Source organism: Gossypium hirsutum, chromosome A09, assembly GCF_007990345.1.
Source record: "Gossypium hirsutum isolate 1008001.06 chromosome A09, Gossypium_hirsutum_v2.1, whole genome shotgun sequence".
Lineage (NCBI taxonomy): Eukaryota > Viridiplantae > Streptophyta > Magnoliopsida > Malvales > Malvaceae > Gossypium > Gossypium hirsutum.
Window position 1 is genome coordinate 57692157 of NC_053432.1, and position 16921 is coordinate 57709077.

Consider the following 16921-nt stretch of genomic DNA (forward strand, 5'->3'; position numbering starts at 1 on the left):
TAAATGATTCTTTTGAGATATGATAGTGATTTGTCCTTGATAAGGTGGGTGGTGTGATTCAAATTGGGTTACTTGTCCATTAACTCGGCGTTCGCTTACTGGCTGGCTTGTCTTTCTGGGACAATCTCCTATTTCTTGGAAAACTGAGAAACAACATATTGTTTTTTATTCTTTTACTGAGGCTGAGTATAGGTTTATAGCTTCCGTCACTTGTGAGCTCAAGTGGCTAAAGGCATTGCTATTGAGCTCAAGTAATCATCATCCTAAAGCAATTCCTTTATTTTGTGATAGCCAATCTACGTTGCGTATTACACAGAATCCCGTATTTCATGAGCGTACTAAACATATTGAAGTGGATTGTCACTTTGTTAAGGATGCAATCCAAGATGGGTTAATTGCACCTTATTGTATTCCAACCTTCGTTCAATTGGCTGACATTTTTACAAAGGCGTTTGGTAAACTGCAATTTGAATATCTTCTCAATAAGTTAGGCATTTATGATTTGCATGTTCCAACTTGAGCGAGGGTTAGGATATTATTATGGGATATTATCTTTTAGCAATTTGATTCCTAATGGGATATTATGAGATATTATTTTGGAATATTATCTTTTAACAATTTGATTTCTACGTAACTACTACTGTATAGATATATATATACCTTTGAGGTCTATTAATAAAATTTAAGAAATTACTCTATTCTTATCCTGTTGTTACTTAATGTACAAATAAATACATTTATTTCTAATTATTTTCTTTTTCAATAATTATTTTTTTGTGATGGAGAGAGTAAATGAGAGTAATCTAGGTTTCTAAAAAAAATATTAAAGTTGTTAATTTTATTTCACTATTATTCCATTCAATCTAATTATTTCTCTTTCTCTTGAACAGTTATTTTACAAAATTTTTGTGTTAATTATGACTTTTACTTTTTTTTTAGAGGTTATGGTTTTGTGCCTTAAAATTTAATAATTGAATTTATTGTGAATTAATTTCTGTTTGGAGGTTACAATATTGTATTAGTAAATTATTTTAGTGGTTACAATATTATGTTTTCTATAAAAAGTTATTATTTTATGTGTTGGATGTATGGCAACTTATTTCATTTATAACATTTGTTTATATTTTTTTTCATATTTTCGTACATGGTATATTAATTATTTTTATTTTTTATCAGTATCAATGTTTTCATGAGATTTTGTTTTACTTTTTCAATTTGAAGTATGTTCTATTAGTTGCATATATTTCGCAAGTATGACTAACTTCATATTATTAGGATTATTTGCTATTAATAATTTTTCATGATAAAAATAATTTTCCAGCATATATTATCAAAATGAGTAGAAATGATGTGAAATAAATTTTTTTTAGACAAATAAAAAACATATATATTTTCCAAAATGGGCTAGGTCTCGGGTAAGGTATTTTTAGTCCGGGCTTGGCCCGGCCCGAATCACTAAAGGACAAAAAAATCTGCACTTCTTTTATTTTTTAATGTTATTTTTTTGTTGTTTTCTCCTTATTTTGCTATCATTTTACTATTATGTTGCTACTATTTTGTTGTTATTATTTGGATATTGTATAAAACTTATTTTATTGTTAATTTTCTTAATATTTTAAAGGCATTTGTTAATTTTTTTATTATTTTAGAGGCATTTGCTTGTTAAGTTGTATTTATCTTAGTGTTATTTAAGTCTATATTTTTTTAAAATTTATTTTCAATTTCTTGGGAAATATTTATTTCGATGTTTTTAGTATTTTTGATGTATTATATATATTTAAAAATAATATAAAAATAATATAAAAAATTAATACGGGCAGGATAAGCCGAGCCCAGGTTTTAGTATTTTTATCAGGGTCGAGCTTGGGCAAAATTTTAGGCCTATTTTTTGGGCCCGACCTAGCCTGAGCCCAATAAATGGGCATGATTTTTTAGTTGAGCCCGACCCAAACCCGACCCGGCCCGGCCCATGAACATCTCTACTATCAAGTGAGTCTTTTTTTTTCAAAATATTATACCAACAAATTTAAGAAAAAAATTTAACAATGTTAACAATTGGACCTAAATTTTGAAATTTAAAAAATAAATGGACTAAATTCTTAAAAATAAAAATATAGATACAAAATTTCAGATTTATGAAGAATATAAATACTGACATATTTTAATCTTATTTAAATAGTAACATTTTTTAGTAACTTAATGTGTCAAGGAAAATACCATCCTACAAAAGATCCATGCTGGTTAAGATAACTATTTTGTTAAATTCTACTAATAGTCTTTGCACTTTGTGAAAGTTATGGATTTAGTCCTTGAATTTTAATTTGATCAATTTTAGCCTTTGTATTTTTTGAATTTCAAAATTTTAGTTCTGACCCAAATAGTAGCAATTAAATCTCATGTTGTTTGAATCAGACCGGACTGACGAGTTAGACTGGTTGAATTGGGAATCGGCCGGGGTACCGGTCTAAAGAGTAGCTTTAAACCAATTGAATCAGGAATCGATACAAACTGATTAAACTAGTTAAAAATTTATTGAATTGGTGATTGAACCAGTTAAAAACCAATTGAACTGGGATTTTTTATTTTTAATAAGTTTTAATTAGACTAGTTGGACCGGTCGAACCGGTTCGATCATTGGTCTGGTTTAAAAAATATTGATTAAATTCAATTACTAGTCTTGTACTATATGCGCACAATTGAAGATTTAGTCCATATTCTCCAATTGAATCATTCTAAGTCCCTATACTTTTTTTTTTGAAATTTCAGTCTTGACACAAATAATAGTTGTTAATCTAATAACTAGATTTTTATTGAGTAATATGTTAAAATAAAAAGCTAACATGACATTAGGCATATGATAATATATTTGCCTCAATGAATTTCGGAAATAACATAATGAATTTAACAATTATTGTTTGATGATGACTAAAATTTTAAATTTTAAAAAATAATTAAAATATAAAAATTAAATATACAAATTTTGTACAATATGGGGACTAAAAGCAGGATTTAACCTAAACATTTCCACTAAAACTTGTTGGCCTCTCATCATTTAAGTTCAGCACGTCAACATCTCTCTCTCCATTACTCATATTTCCATCATATGCCCATTCTTCTATTGCTTTTTTCAGCCTAAGCCTGGCAACGGGGTGGGCCGTGGGCGGACTGTTCCCCGTCCTGATTTTGGTTCCAAACTTCACCTCTATGCCCCGATCTCGTCTTATAAAGAAAACATTTCTCTAACCCGACCCGACAATTTTATAAAAGGTTCTATTTATTTATGAAATGCATTTGATATTGATAATCTTGCATATTTTGCAGACAAATTTTGTTATGCTTACAAAATATATATTATTATATTAGTTAGGATATAATTTTGAGAGAGCAAGCAGTACATGAGTTTATATTAGTATTTAAAGCTACTGATTACAATGTTGTGTTGACAATGTTGTGTTGTTAATCTAAGTGTATATTAGTATTAATTTAGTAATTAATAGGGACCAACCAAAAGTCCGATCGAAAAGTGAGAGGATTTGAGTAAAATTATAGTCTCAAAAAATGAGTTTTGATAAAAAAACAAAGTTTATTTAAAAATTGGGTCAAACATTGGGTAAAACTTTTTTACTTGAACTCGACCCGGCCCAAATTTGTTAAAAGAATTGTACTATTTTTTACTGTTTTGCTACTATTTTTTTGTTTTCTTACTATTTTTCTATCATTTCACTATTACGTTACTAGTATTTTTTTTGTTATTATTTGGATATTGTATAACTATTGTTTTATTCTTAATTTTGTTACTAATTTAGAGGTATTCACTTGCTAAGTTGTACTTATTTTAGTGTTATTTAAGTATACATATTTTTTTAATTTATTGAAAATTTTATTTTAATGTTTTTAGTATTTTGTATGTATTATATTTTTAAATATATATAATATAAAAAAATTAATATGAGTAGACCGTGTTGAATTTTACAAAATTTTAAACTCATTTTCAAGCAGGATCTAGATCTAAGAACCCGACCCGTTGACACCTTTAATAATATGATTGAAGACTCTATAAATTAAATCTAACTAATATATAAGCAAGAATAATATTATAAATATCTCAAATAAATTGAGGTAGATTTACCATAAACCTAACCCAATCCAACTATTTTTTAAAAATCAATTTAGTCCTGTCGAGTCGAATCGAAACTCATGGATTGGAAGGGTTTTTTTTCATCCTTAACTTGGCATCTTAATAACCCTTCTAAAGGCTCAGTCATGCCAAGTCCATTACGCACATCTCATAGATAATCAAATAAATAAGTTTGATTTTATACCCAAGTTTAAATATCAAAAGATTAGAGTTGAATGGCCCAAAGCCAAACCCATAATCAATTTTAAGTTATCAAAAAGAATTATTGACATCCTCCCTCTTTTCTGGTCAACTTTTTCCTCTTTTAAGTGATACTCTTTCTCTTTTCATATCATCAATTTTAATTTATTAAAAATCCCTTTTTTGTCTTTTCAAAAATGAATATCTTCTATTGACTGTATGCACAATGAACCTTTTGGTTGATATGAATTGTACTATAATATACCCTCACCCTTTGAACCTTGTTGCTAACTTATTTACTTACTTTTTGTCTTCAATTGACTAACAATTTCCCTTCTAAATGGAGCCTCGAGTGAATTTCTTGGTGGCTACAAATTTTGATTTTATAGACTTTTAAAGATATTTTTAATATATTCAAATACCGTATAAATATACGTAATACTTTTTGATTTGGTAATAATGTTTTGAGAGGTTAACCAAAGAATAAAACAAAAGTGTTTATCCTACCAATCCGTTTTTAAAGCAAAACAAATAATAACTTATTTCTCATAGTTGTTTGAACTATATCAAAATTTTTAGATCAAGATATTAGTTCAAAGACAGGTATTAGATTGGATAACTTGAGAATCAGTATAGGTCGGTTCAATCAATTATTTTATTATAAATTTTCTAATGATTTATTTAATTGATTTGAAAGGATTGGTCGAATCAACGAATCAGTAGCTAACCAGTTTAACTAACAATCCGAATATATGAAGATCTTACTTATAAACAAAAGTAAAGATATAGTAAAATTACACTTTGGCTTTTTAATTTTTTTTATTCATTTTTTACCTCAAAACATTTTTCTTGTCTTTACCTCTATTTTTAAGAATAGATTTCTAAGAATTGAAGCAAGAGATTGATCCCTTTAAGTGTAAGGATCAACTTTTCTTATATTAATGCAGCTTTTTCTAAAAACAACCCAACATTGAAAATATTTTTTATATAAAAATCATTCAAATAATAATAAAATTTTATAATATTTAATCTCTGTTTTTTCTTTCACAAATCACACTATTAAGATGTAAAATCATATGAACTAGATTTGAAGGAGCAAAAAGTGACCGAGAAGGGCAATCCAACCCGATGCAATTCTACAAACAAAACTGCATCTAAGGCTGAAAAGAAGATCGACGCGTAAGAAGGAGAAGCTCCGAAAAAACCCAATAAAAAGCCAACCAAAGCTATTGCCACAACTTAAAATGTCTCCCTATTGCTTGATTCATCGATGTGCTTATAATATTTTTTTATGCAATGTCTACTTCTATCTAGAAATCCTTCCAACCATTATCCTAATATTATCCTAATATTTTTTTGTCATGGAATTGAATGTTATTGTCAGCCAATAATATAGGAAAACAACATTATCTATAATGCACCAGCTTGAAATTTGATAATTCTTTTACCGTATTGATTTATTTTTATTTATTTCAATTATTTTTATTTTTATAAATATTTTTCAATGTTATAAAATATCATGTTAGCATGATATACATGTGGCGTACCACATGTATTTACCTACTTGCTATTTCTGTCACATTATCATTTAAATGTAAGAATTGATGATTTTTTTTTTGGTAGAAAGAACAACATTACGCGATTACAATATTAATCATAAACTAAATTATTGAAAGATTATTCATATCCCTTCGCAATAAATCACATATTGAACTTGGCGGCTCTTCATAGTATAGTAATCCTCATACTCCAATAGGAGCATATTTTGCCATGCGGTCTAGGAATATGATGAAATTGAACTTTCCAATTACGGGTTAGTAATTGATGAATTAGATGCAATTCCATCAAGTTACTATTAACGGTGCCACCAGATAAAAGAGTTTCTACAAGGAGTGCATTATCATATTTCATATCCATTTGCCTAAACTTCCTCTCCCAAGTTATGCGTAGCCCGTCTAAAATCGTTCTTGCTTCAACTCAAAACATGAAATCCTTGCCAATCATCATTGAAAACCCATATAATCAATTTTCATTCGAGTCTCTAAACACTCCTCCAATAGAAACATTAGCAACATTAAATGAACTTGCCCCATCTGTATTGAGCTTAACTCAACCACTATCACATGTAGACCGACAATTGCCCATTACCATAGGAATAGAATGTAATATACTGGTGTTCGATCCCATGTAACTCCTCGCCCATGCAACACCTCTATCCACAACCTCATGTATAAAATTGTGGCTATTACAAGAAAAAAATTATTCCGACTTCTCCAAAACAACCAGCACATTATGTGAAATTAGTTTGCCATTCGACATAATTGTTTCTATAATTCCCTTTATTTTGCATATTCCATAGGAACCAATCACTAGTTTGCATTGCAAAGAAAACATTATGAGCTAACCTCGGCACAAAAGATGCCCACATCAACTTTAAGAAAAGACAATCTCAAATTGCATGAATCTCAGATTCCATAGCATGACCACACATTGGGCAATGACTTTCATTAGACATGTTTCTCCTAACCCATTCTCCATTTGTCAATAATCTATTACTCCAGGAGCAACCAAACTCTTTGGGGGGTTAGCCTTCCAAATCAGCCTTCAAGTATTAGAATTTCCTTCATTAACACTAGGATAAAGGCACCTAAACGTTTCGGAAGTGGAAAATCGACCTGCAACCATCCATTTCCAGGCTAGATGATCCGATTTTGCATCTGTAATCGGTGGTATCATAGCTGTTATCTATGTAACAATGTTATCTAGCAATAAAGTCCTTAATATTGTTAAATCCCAAGCACTATTACCATCTGTTACATCACATACATGTAAAGTAACATCAAGTTGTACCATACCCTTATGAAAGGATTAAAGAGGGCCGACATGGCGAAGCCAAACATCATTCCAAAAATTCGTTAGATGTAACTCCCAAAAGACATTATCAATAACCTTATGCCAAACTTGCATCAAGGACCTCTAAATAAAGGAGCACTTACTTTTATTGATGGAGGTTGGCATCACTCCCTAAACATTTTACTTATTCCTCAAAACTCGAACCCACAATGCCTCCGTATTAGTGAGTGTCTGAAATCCCAATTTGAGTAGAAATATTTTATTTTGGTCAGCTAAGTTCCTCAGCCCAAGTCCTTCATTACCAGTCGATTGATAACAGATCTCCCAAGATAATAAAATTGGTTTCCTCGACTCCAAAGTAGAGCCCCAAATAAAATTACGAGCTATTTTTTCAACCTCCCAACACACCAATATAGGTATCGTACCGTGCACATGAAATAGTTAGGGATAGCTAAGAGCATAGATTTTACCAATGTTATTCTGCCCACTATTGACAATGTTTTGGTGTCCCATCTATTGAGTTTATTTCGAACTTTAGAGACTACAAATTCAAAAGTGTTTACCGACACTCTTTTATGGAAGAGAGGCATGCCAAGATACAAATCAAGATCCTCCACAAGTACGAAGCCCATTTCACTACAAATTCCTCTAACTAGATCATCCAGTGTATTAGGCAAAGTAGACTTGTGACTTACTTCAATTCACCTTTTGTCTCAAGAAATGACAGAAAGAACTCAAAATGTTATTAATCATACTCGATTGTTCTCTGTCCACTGGAACGACAAAAATGTGTAAGTATGCACAATCGCAACAAGTAATAAAGTGATAAGTAAATGTCGAGACTCACAGGGACTGTAAAAAGAATTATTTATGAATGCAATTTAAAACACTTTGGTGAAGAAAAATATTTTGATTTGAAGAGGTGATTAAAAACTAAAATTTTAACAAAGTAAAACGAATAAAATAAAATAAAGTTCCAATGTACGATTTCAAAAGATATATTTAATCAAGATGACATAATTGTGTTAGATTAATTACATTTCTTAACTTAGAATTATTAAACTCATGTTTACGTTGTTACGAATAAATTCACGGCAACTCGGTAATTTGCTAACTTATGAACATACTTACCTACCAAAATCCGTTTATCTCTTGACTATATCTTTATGTCAATTCAACCGATTAAACAGATTTTAGTAAACAAATGTGTTAATGCACATACATACTTATGAAATTAAAATAATCTCTTGTACATATCTCTATGCCAATTCAAACAATTAATTCAATCTCATAAGCACATAAAAGATTACGTGAGGTAACAATGTATTCCTACCTTGAAACAGTTTAATCACAATAATCTTACAAGTTATGCAAGGCAAATGTATCGTTAGATACCGTTGCTAATTTAACCCTCAGCTACCTTAGATGATTAAACATGTACTGGTCAAGTATTGTGTCAATTAATTACAATTTCAATCCGTTTAAATAATTATTCATTAGTTACCTTACAATTGTGATGCAAGAATAACTTAGTCGTGGTTTTACTTAATCAAACCGAGGCATATAACAACACAAACACAATTTTAATAAATTAAGTAGACGGAATGCAATCAACCTAACACGAATTAAATTTAAGCCATATCAATTAAATTAAACATTTCAACATCACAAATATTCACAGACATGGTCATCATAACAACAACAAAAATTAAGAGGATAGGGAACAAGAATCATATCCGGTGTTTTTCCGTGGCTTGACTGGTTTGCTCCACTCTTCATTCTCCGCTTCTTCTTGTCGAACCGAGGCTGCCACAAACACTTTAATACTACTCTAAATGGTGGATGAATGACTTTTTTTCAAGAGGTGAAATAGGCAAGACAATAAAGAAAAATGAATGGAAATAAAGAGAGAAAATTGAGAGAGAATAAATGAGATAAGAAAGTTGAGGTGTGTTTTAAATGAGCAACCAAGGGGGTTTTTATGGGTTGAGAGGGCTGCTAAAAATACCCAAAATCAGCAACCAAAGAGCCCTCCCTTGTCCAGCCACACATGTCGCAAGTTTGAAGTTTTCAAACTTGCTATGTTAAGGTAGGGGCAAATCTAGAAAGGCACAAATAGTGAAGGGGTTTGTTTGAAATTTGGAAAATTCTTCAAGGGCCATTTTGCAAGCTAATTAATCAGTCAAGCAAGCTGATTAGGTCAGCATGTGGGATGGTTTTGGGCTACCTAGTACTCGGTCAGTTCGATTTTCTCGGTTCAGCTCAACTAGGCCACTTTTTATAATTAATTAATAGTAATTTATTTAACCTAAATTAAATTGGATATAAATTAAAATTAATAATATTATGACTTAATACACATAATTTGGACCATCTTACGCTGGAAAATTAATTTGCTTTGATGCTTCAAAATTGTTTCTCGGTTTTGCGCTTCTAGCAGTGTTTGCCGAGCCATATTTCGCTCTTTGTGCAAATCTGTCAAAAATAATAAAAATTAATTATGTTAATAATTTAAGTACAAAATAATTATATATTTTTCGACAAGAATTTTATCGAACTTCCATGAATTTGAGTTAAAAAGGGCACGAAAAAGTGTGTATATTTTTGTGTTTCCATTCGCCTCACAGAAGATAAACAAGTCATCAACAAAGAAAAGATGAGATATGGTTGGTCCCTTTCTTGACATTAACGAAGGTTTCCAACTTTTTCGTTCGACAACTTCCTCAATAAAATGTCCCAAATGTTCCATACATAGCACAAACAGATAAGGCGAGAATAAATCCCTTTGTCTTATACCACAAGATGGTCGAAAAGATTCTCTAACTGTGCCACTCCATAGAACATAAAGTGAAGATGAAGATACACAATTTAAAATCACCGTGACCAACAAACATGGTATCCTAGCTTCAACCAAAGTGTCATCCAAATAGTCCTATCTAATCCTATCATAGGTTTTTTCAACATCAGTCTTCAAAGCCATTCCATCTTCCTACCTTTGAAATTCCACATAGAATGAACAACCTCTTGTGCAATTACAATGTTATCCGATATGCACTGCCAGGAACAAAACTTGCTTGGTTCTGTTTATTAAGCAATCCCATCAATGGCCTTAATCGATTAATAATCACCTTTGTGACAACCTTATACAACACCATACACAAGCTTATTAACCAAAATTGCGTAATTCTTTTCGGGCTCTAAACTTTTAGAATGAGTACTAGTAAGGTTTTGTTGATCCATGGGTTCAACTGATTCTCTTCTAAAACTTGCCTGACCGTACTACACACCGAAGCGCTAAGCATGTCCCATTGAACCTGATAAAATCTAGCATGAAACCCATCAAATCCTAATGCTTTCCATGGGGTCATAGCAAAAATTGCCTTGCGAACTTCCTCATCACCAATTCCCACTTCAAGATTAACTTTGTCTATTGAAGAAATCAAAGGAAATCGTCCCCACTAGGAAAAACTCCATTGACTGAATAATTTATGGAATAAAGTTCCTTAAAAAAATACACCAAATGTTGTTACAGGACTACCTCATCGAAACACCATTAACCAACATCTATCTTAAGACCTTTAACCTTTTTTTTTTTGCCTATCCATAGTACGACTATGAAAATACCTTGTATTTCTATCACCACTCATAAGCCATTTCCCTCTTGATTTTTGAAACCATAACAGCTCTTCAAATTTTAAAATGTCCTCAATTTTCAACCTTAGTTCTAACTCACGATCACGAAGCTTTTTCGAGTCTCTAAATTCTAGAATTCTTTGTACACGCTTAAGTTCTGAAATCAACCTCTGCTTACAAACAAAAATAACCCTGAAAACATGCTTGTTCCATTTCTTAACCTCTTTCAAAAAATGCTTTAAGTTCGTACACACATCCAATTCATTATTCCAGTTACTACTAATAAATCATTAAACTCCACATGAACTAACCAACTAGCCAAACAACAAAAGAGTCTTGTACCTCTACTTTACAACGAATTAAGGGAAACCAAAATCAACCGATTTACATGCATTATCAAACCCAAAAACTCCAAGTGAATCGAGGCCGCAAAAACCCAAGTCACAAAGACCATTATCAAATAGGAAAATTTGAAACCCTTGACATCCATTTCTCACGCTCATTGCACCACCTGCCTGTTCCGAGTGCTCAAGAATTAAATTGAAACCTCTTGCTAGAACTCATGATTCCACAATGGTTTTAGCTAGAGAATCCAAATACTCCCATAACTTCTGCCTCGTTGCTGGTTGTGGGCTAGCATATACTACTTAACACAAAAATTTAGAGGATCATTGTCTATTTCTCACCCTCATAAGAATCATTTGTGGATGCAAGTCCAGTATATCAAGGAGAACATTGTCACTCCAAAGAATTCAGATCCCACCAGAAAACCACCTTGCTTAAATTCTAAATGAATTCGTAAAACCAAGTCTTCCTATGATTTCATCCATATGAATACCACTGACCCATGTTTCAAAAAAATTCATTACATCTATGCAAAATTCTCTCCTATACTCATCCATAAAATTATGAAAATAGGGATGCCTTATTCCTCGATAATTATAGAAAAAGAGTTTTAAATCCATAATCTAAATAAAAAAAGACGCCAACAAGTCAACACAAGTTGTACATATAAACTTAACAGCAAATACCATTGTTACCAGAATCATCATCAACCATAACTTCCACAGATGAAAGTAGTACCTTTGTTCGAAGCTCAACATCGGATTCATACTCAATGAGTTGCACAATATCCTCCATTGTTATTGATAACTTGATGTGCGTGATAAGTTTTATATTTATGATTGATCATACATGAAAATTAACTATTATCACGATAAAGGCAAGCGTACCTATCGAACAGTAGTATAGCCTATAGCAAGACCGAAATTTCGAACCCACAGGAACTAAAAGTACTAGTATTAACCTTCTTTTTATTATCTAGCCTAAAAATAAGGGGATTTGTTTTATCTAAACTAATTAACTAAACTAAGAATGCACAGGAAGTAAATGGAGGAAATACTTTTGGGAAAACTGATTGATTTAGACAATACCCAAGGAAGAATCCACCTAGACTTCACTTGTTATTTGACTCTGAATTAGACGATTTATTCACTTGAATCGATCCATAGAAATCCCTAATTTATATTATTATCTCTCTCGAGACTAACAACGTCTAACCCTAAGTTGATTACTTGAAATCTCTTTCTAATTAAAACCCCTAGTGTTGTATTAACTCGATCTATGGATTCTCTTATTAGGTTTGACCCTAATTTGGCAGATTTATGTCGCCCTATGTCTAGGGGTGCAATCAACTCCGCTTAATTATGCTAGATCTACTCTTAGACAGAGACTTTTACTCCTCTGAATAAGCACATCAATACTTGAATCAATATCCTAGAATATTAAAGCAGGAATTAAGGACACATAATTAAGAACAAAGTAAGTGTTTATCATATAATTCAGAAAATAGTAATAAGATTTGTCTTAGGTTTCATCCCCCTTAGGTATTGAGGGAATTTAGTTCATATGTGTAAAAGAAAACATTTCAGAAGAATAATAATAACAAAAATAAAGAAACCCAAAAACCCCTAAAGGAAATTGAAGGGAGATCTTCAGTCTTGAAGGAGAATCCAGTTTCTGAGATGGATCAATCGGTTTTCTTCGAGTAATTCTTTGCCTCCAACTCCGTGTGTGTCCTCTAGATGCCTCATCGGGTGTTTATATAGGCTTTAGAATGCTTCAAAACCCTAAAAAATGGCCTTTTCCGAGTAGAACTACACTTGGGCTCGACAGGGACACAACCGTGTGCCACGCCCGTGTGGGGTGGCTTAGGCTATTTTAAAGTCTGCTAAATAGACAAGGGCATATGGTCTATCCGTGTGAGGAAGTCCAGGCCGTGTTAATTTCTCATGTTGACCCATTTTCTCCGTTTTGGCCTGTTTCTCGCTCTTTTTACTCTCCTATGCTTACTTAAGTATAAAACATGAAAGTAAAAGATTAGGAGCATCAAATTCCACATATCTAATGATAATTCATCCAAAAATGTGCTAAGCATAGGATAAAAATATGTATAAATTATGACTTATCAAATACCCCCACACTTAAGCGTTTGCTTGTCCTCAAGCAAAGTCCTCAATTCACAATTAAGAATTCATTTTTCTCAACTTATAATTCCTATCAATAATATCTCAAAATAATCCATAATTAATCATACATTAAGAATTCAACTAGAAGAACATCAAAGTTTCAAACATTCCAAGTTGAGCATTTTATCATGAAAACATAGGTGTCTCCCCTCATCTAAGTAATCACCTTTGATTCAAAATATTACAGAATTTAACATCCTCACTAAAGATTCACTCAAATCACTTGACGTGTTTAAGGGCAACAAATTTAGCACTCAACAGTCAATATGAAAAGTTATTACCATAGGTGTGCGTGAAAATCAAATCTCCACCACTATATATTGAGATGATACATCAATCAAAAGGTCTTTAGAGGGTTGTAACGTGGCCTTGGTTAAGGGGTGTGGCCACAAGCTGAAATAGAAGGTTAGAATCGAGATTGAATTGAGAAATTACCTAACTGGAAAAATACTAAAACTGACAAATTACGTTCCTGATTAGATGATCCTAGAATTGAGCTTTTCTTCATGGATAATATTGTTTTAATCCAAGCATTACATAATTTCGAAATATGCTAAACGATAAATCTCAATTGCAGTAACTTCAGGTTTTTTTTTTTTAGGAACAAATCAAGTAACATAGAACTTTGCTAACTATCAAAAATAAAACATAGCTAAGCAATTTATTCAAATCAAATCTTGACAAAAATAGGGACCAAATTAATTGAGGGGATTTCAACAAAAATAGGTTATGGGTTAATATTGAGGGTAAATCAATGAATGGCTTGTTAGGCTCAAGGGGGTTCACTAAAGGTTAATTATGAAGGTGGACTTTTATGGAGTGAGTGGGTTAAACCTAAGTGCCTTTATCATCTCAACATATCAAATCAATAGTGTGGTCTTGACATGCATAATCGAAGCAAGTTCTAGAATAACAAATCAATATTGACGCACTATAAAAATAATAAAAGTAAGCATGAAAGAAATAATATATGCTCTAAAGGCTCAAGATCTCACAAAATTTTGGCTTTTTGATGTTAATCCTATGAATTTCGACTTTAAGATAATACCTAAACTTGGGGAAATAACCTAGCAATTTTTAATTCTCAAAAATCAACTTATCATGCGTGATTCTCTAATTACTTAAATTTTAAACAATCAATGCATAAATGCCTATGTTTTAATTCAAGACATATCAATAAAAATCATAAATTAATCAAAATTCATTCTAATAATGATATGAGTGAGTCATGTAAAAATAAGACAAAATTTAGGAATTTTTCTGATAATGATATAAATAATCCCCCCACACTTAAGATGTACATTGTCCTCAAAATACAAAGATAGATTTACTAAAAAATATAGATATAAGATCATAAGATAGGGAGAGAAGTGAAACTTCCTGAATGTTAAATGGAATCCTTGAATTGGAGTCATGGAAAGTAATCGGCTAAGGCAAGGGTGAGATTGGAGAAGGATACTCCAGTGGTGGTAGAGGTTGTTAGTCCACAAGTGCTGTGCCAAAAGAATATTATAACTGGTAGTAGCTATAGTCGTGGTCGAGCAGGGCATAGCAATCGTGGAGGACCTTTTCCAATGGAGTTACAAATTCCTAAGTAATAGTGAGCTTTGGAGCTCGTTATAACTGCGATAGAATCAATAACTCTTTAGGAAATATAAAGTAGCATGATTACTTACAAAGAAATGGCCGAAAACATAAATTACTTAATATAAATTGTAAAACCTAAAGATGAAGTAAAAATAGTATTAAAGAGAAATAAAATAAAAAGTAATTTAAAAAGATAAATAAAGATAAAAGTAAAAAAATAAATAATAAATAAATAAAAGTCTTCAAAAATCTTCATCGCTAGATGGTTCACGAGGTGGGGGTGGCGATGAGATGTAAATGTGCTAACAAATCTGATGTAAGGTTGCATCAATGTGATCAAAGCGCTAAAAACATTGCAGCTCGAATCGAGTGAGACGGTCAGAGATGTCAGAGAGTGAAGTAGCCGCATGAACTGGACAATGAATAGGTGGTGGCTGAGATGGTGGATCTTCGTGAGGTGGAAAGACATCATCAGTAATGTCCTCTGGGTCCTCCAACTCGGCTGACTAGACGAGACAGTACTGAGGAGGATCAAATCCACGTCGTCGCTCGATCATCCTCATATGGAGCATACTCGAGATGTCATGTGGGGACATCTGACCGATGATGGTGAGGGAGGATGATTGCGCTGCCGTGTTGAGGAGACCAAAGTACCGCGCCAGGCGAGTCACATAAGAGCCGATGGAAATGACTCCCTTCCTATGCCACTCTGTCTGATGGCGAATGGTGAGGGTGATAAAATAAGCGAGGTTGAATACGTGCCCATACGCAATGCTCCAAAAAATAGGCGTCGTTAGTGTTGACGATACCGGTACTCTTTTGTCGTCCTGTCATGGTGTGGGCTAGGATGGCGTGTAAGTATCTCAGTGATGGAGCGAGGGTCGATGCCTTGGAGTAGCTAGGGTCATAAGTGGCCGAAGCAGGGACTAGGGCCTTCCAATAATTTGAAGGAGAATAGTGGATGTGGCGATGGAGACTGTCGAAGTCATCGTCGTTCACGAACTCCTCCGTATATATTCCTAATGCAACACCGAACTTAGGTACGCTCAACTGGCAAACAAAACCACCGAGACAGAACTGGACTATTCCAGAATCATCGAACTCTATCAAAACGGGTTGAAGGTGGAAGGTCGAACAGAATTCTAAAGTGAGCTCGAGATATGACGGCTCGACGATCTTGAAGAAGAGCCCCCACGAGTTAGTAGGCAAGAGAGCCCAGACTGCATCAGCGAGTTGGATCTGCTATAGGGTGGTCCAATCAATGCAACAACCCACATCTAGGGGCCGGGCCCGTAGTATCTGGAATAGTTCCTCTTGGGGTCCCGATGGAAATTAGAGGAATATGTGTCGTATCTCGGTGGTAGGACTCGGGGAGCATATTGCTTCTTTTCACTTTTTCGAGGAGGGGACGGAAGTCTTTTTCTCACGAGTATTTGCCATGGTATGCGATTGATGAATGATGGTGGTACTTGACAGAGGAGGGGTGCACGCGCGGTGTGGGTTGGATGACAGCGGTAGTGGTGCTAGTGCGACGATGGGGCTTTGTAGGGTGGAAAAAGAGAGAAGAATGAAGGAATATGTAAGGAAGGGAAGACAAGAGAGAAGATTTTGATGCTTATGGAGGAAAAGGGAGGAGAAATGATGGATTTTGGGGTGATTGTCGGAGCTTAGGTGGTGATGGAAGCGAAGAGAACGGCGGCTAGGGTTAGGGTATTAGAGAAGAGGGTGATCATTAGTGGGGGTTTATACAAATATTAAGGCACACGGCCGTGGGGCACGCCCGTGTCCCTTATTTCAACTCGTGTGTTTCGTGGTTTTCAAATTTGGGCGCGTCTGGAATTCAGCTCAGGCCTATGTTCTTTGGGCATGTTAGTGCACACGGCCGTGTCGCACAACCGTTTCCTGCTTCGTTCCCTTCTCTTACGCCCGTGTATATATGCATATGGCCTTGTTATAGTTTCGACCACGAGTGGTGGGCACAGACGTGTCGCACGCCCGTGTT